Source organism: Loxodonta africana, chromosome 2 (assembly GCF_030014295.1).
Source record: "Loxodonta africana isolate mLoxAfr1 chromosome 2, mLoxAfr1.hap2, whole genome shotgun sequence".
Lineage (NCBI taxonomy): Eukaryota > Metazoa > Chordata > Mammalia > Proboscidea > Elephantidae > Loxodonta > Loxodonta africana.
This window is the reverse complement of record NC_087343.1, coordinates 143,159,825-143,163,185: the sequence shown is the minus strand read 5'-3', so window position 1 is coordinate 143,163,185 and position 3,361 is coordinate 143,159,825. Positions and strand designations below refer to the sequence as shown.

Below are 3,361 nucleotides of genomic sequence, written 5' to 3'. Positions count from 1 at the left end.
AAAAAGAGGGTCATTGAGATAACACAGAGAGAGGAACTATAGGAAGCAGCTACCACCCTAGGTGTGGGCAACAAAGGGAAGACGTGGGGTTATTGGAACCCTGAAGCTGGTGCTGCTACCTCCAGAGCTCAGAGCAAGGGCACTGAGGGGTTGGGATTCAGACCTTGAGGCAGGGGCTCTGGTTAGCTGGTGCTGGTACCTCTGAGAGAATATACTAGGCTGGGTCTGAGAGAGTGGGGAGAAAACCTGGAAATTGAAATCCAACAGCTACTCTCTTAGGAGGCCTGAATAATTCAAGATGGAACCTATCTGCCAAGGGCCCTGGGAAGGAACCAGAGTACCTGATTGAGCAGTGACCCAGCCAGGAAAAAACACACTGAATGCCTGACTCCATAGTAATGTTGGTTGAAGAATATTAACTAGTGCAAAAGCAGCCCCATTAACCATTGTTTAGACTCTCCTGCAGAGAGGTACCTTGCCCTCCCTACATGTTAGCATTATAAACACTTATACCTCACTATTACCCAGGTGACCCTGACATGAGATTTCTGTATGTAAATTCCCTAATAAAGCCTTGTCTGATCAATCTGGCTTTTACTGCCTCTTTTCTTTTCTCTTTTTTCTGGAATCTGACTTGTGCCCCTCAGAGCCTCTCCTACCGCTGGTCTGGTGGGGTGTAACACCGTTCAGCTGAAGAATCATTGCTTGGGGATGCCAAAAAAAGAGGAAAGAGCATGTCCTTTCTCTTGCCTCCGCCTTCTGGTGTCCCTCAGTGCCTCCTATTGGCAAAGCCTAGCGGGAGAACCTGGTAGAGCAGGAATGTGGTTTGCAGAATCCTAGCCCTAATATTCACAAAGCAGAGAATGAAAAGGTGGATTTGGAACTGAGAGACAATGACTTGGTAACCAACTCAAGTTAGTACAATTGTTCAGATTTTTACACATGGTAAGACAGCGGCTTAAGGTCACAGCACTAGCGGAAGTGGGAGCCAGAATTTAAGACCTGCTCTGTCAGCCTCGTACCATCTGTCTTTCTGTTTTTCTTTCACCTGTTAATTTAAAGAAAACAAAAACTTAGGACCGGTTAATTTAAGAGACTATTATATGCTGAAAGGCCTTATCTGAAAGCTTTAATCCACACATCTAGTGTACAGTGAAAATCTAGGGTGTGAAGCAGATAGCTCTTGGAAATAACAAGGAGTGGTTCATGCTGACCTGGCCATTCAAAACAAAACGTTTTCAGCTCCGAGCAGGCCTAGGTGCAACTTTCTTCTGTCATCCTGCTTCCGGGTTCATCTGATGCCGCCTAAGTTTGACCCCAAAGATATAGCAGTCCTGTACTAGATGTGTTTCCCGTACCCGAGGTGCTTGGGGTGGGACGGGAGTGGGAAAGAAATATGTTGCGGGGGGGGAGGAGGGAGGGTGGCAGGGAAGGGTGTCGGTGCAACATCTGCCCTGGCCCCTAAGATCACACCCTGGGTTTGTCTCCAAAAAAGATAGGTGATGACATTGCCAAGGCAACCGGTGACTGGAAGAGTTAAAGGATTAAGGTGAAACTGCCATTCAGAACAGAGGCCCAGTTTGAGGTGGTACCTTCAGCCTCTGCCCTGATATCACACCCCATAAGGAACCACCCAAAAATAGAGAGAAGCACAAAAATATTTAGCACAGCAGAAATATCACTTTTGATTAAATCGCCAACATTGCACGACAGATGCAGCACAGATCTTTAGCCAGCAAACTCTCTGGACCCATTAAAGAGATCCTGGGGACTGCCTAGTCTGTGGGCTGCAATGTTGATGGCCACCACCCTCATGATATCATAGATGACATCAACAATGGGTGGAGGAATGCCCAGCTAGCTAAGAACTACAATGGAAAATATTTCAATAAAGGATTATTTGATAAAACAATAGAAAACTTTCTAAGAATAATTTTGTAAGAACAGTTTTTATGCTTGAACTTGTATTGAAAAGAAACTTAAGGTAAATATATTTAAATAGGTTGTTGCACCTACTTTGCAGGCATTTGGATAGATTTTTATGGGGTTCCAGAAGTTCTAAAATGGCTAGATTCATGCTGTCAAATCAATATCTTACATGGTTTAAAACTGTTGTTGTTGTTAGGTACCGTCGAGTCGGTTCCGACTCATAGAAATCCCATGCACAACAGAACAAAACACTGCCCGGTCCTGCGCCATCCTTACAATCGCTGTTATGCTTGAGCTCGTTGTTGCAGCCACTGTGTCACTCCACCTTGTTGAGGGTCTTCCTCTTTTCCGCTGACCCTGTACTCTGCCAAGCATGATGTCCTTCTCCAGGGACTGATCCCTCCTCACAATATGTCCAAAGTATGTAAGATGCAGTCTCACCATCCTTGCCTCCTAAGCAGCATTCTGACCACACTTCTTCCAAGACAGATTTGTTTGTTCTTTTGGCAGTCCATGGTATATTCAATATTCTTCGCCAACACCACAATTCAAAGGCGTCAACTCTTCTTCGGTCCTCCTTATTCATTGTCCAGCTTTCACATGCATATGATGCGATTGAAAATACCATGGCTTGGGTCAGGCGCACGTTAGTCTTCAAGGTGATATCTTTAGTCTTCAACACTTTGAAGAGGTCCTTTGCAGCAGATTTGCCCAATGCAATGCGTCTTTTGATTTCTTGACTGCTGCTTCCATGGCTGTTGATTGTGGATCCAAGTAAAACGAAACCCTTGACAATTTCAATCTTTTCTCCATTAATCATGATGTTGCTCATTGGTCCAGTTGTGAGGATTTTTGTTTTCTTTATGTTGAGGTGTAATCCATACTGAAGGCTGTGGTCTTTGATCTTCATCAGAAAGTGCTTCAAGTCCTCTTCACTTTCAGCAAGCAAGGTTGTGTCATCTGCATAACGCAGGTTGTTAATGAGTCTTCCTCCAATCCTGATGCCCCGTTCTTCTTCATATAGCCCAGCTTCTCGTATTATTTGTTCAGCATACAGGTTAAATAGGTACGGTGAGAGAATACAACCCTGACGCACACCTTTCCTGACTTTAAACCGATCAGTATCCCCTTATTCTGTCCGAACAACTGCCTCTTGATCCATGTAAAGGTTCCTCATGAGCACAATTAAGTGTTCTGGAATTCCTGTTCTTCACAGTGTTATCCATAGTTTGTTATGATCCACACAGTCGAATGCCTTTGCATAGTCAATAAAACACAGGTAAAGTCCTTCTGGTATTCTCTGCTTTCAGCCAGGATCCATCTGACATCAGCAATGATATCCCTGGTTCCACGTCCTCTTCTGAAGCCAACTTGAATTTCTGGCAGTTCCTTGTCGATATACTGCTGCAGCCGTTTTTGAATGATCTTCAGC

The 3,361-nt window shown here is 44.5% G+C and overlaps 1 pseudogene; it reads left to right on the top strand.

The window, feature by feature from the left end:
• The first annotated feature begins 1,204 nt into the window (after positions 1–1,204).
• LOC100661021 (large ribosomal subunit protein uL11-like) lies at positions 1,205–2,168 on the top strand (annotated as a pseudogene).
• The last annotated feature ends 1,193 nt before the right edge of the window (positions 2,169–3,361 follow it).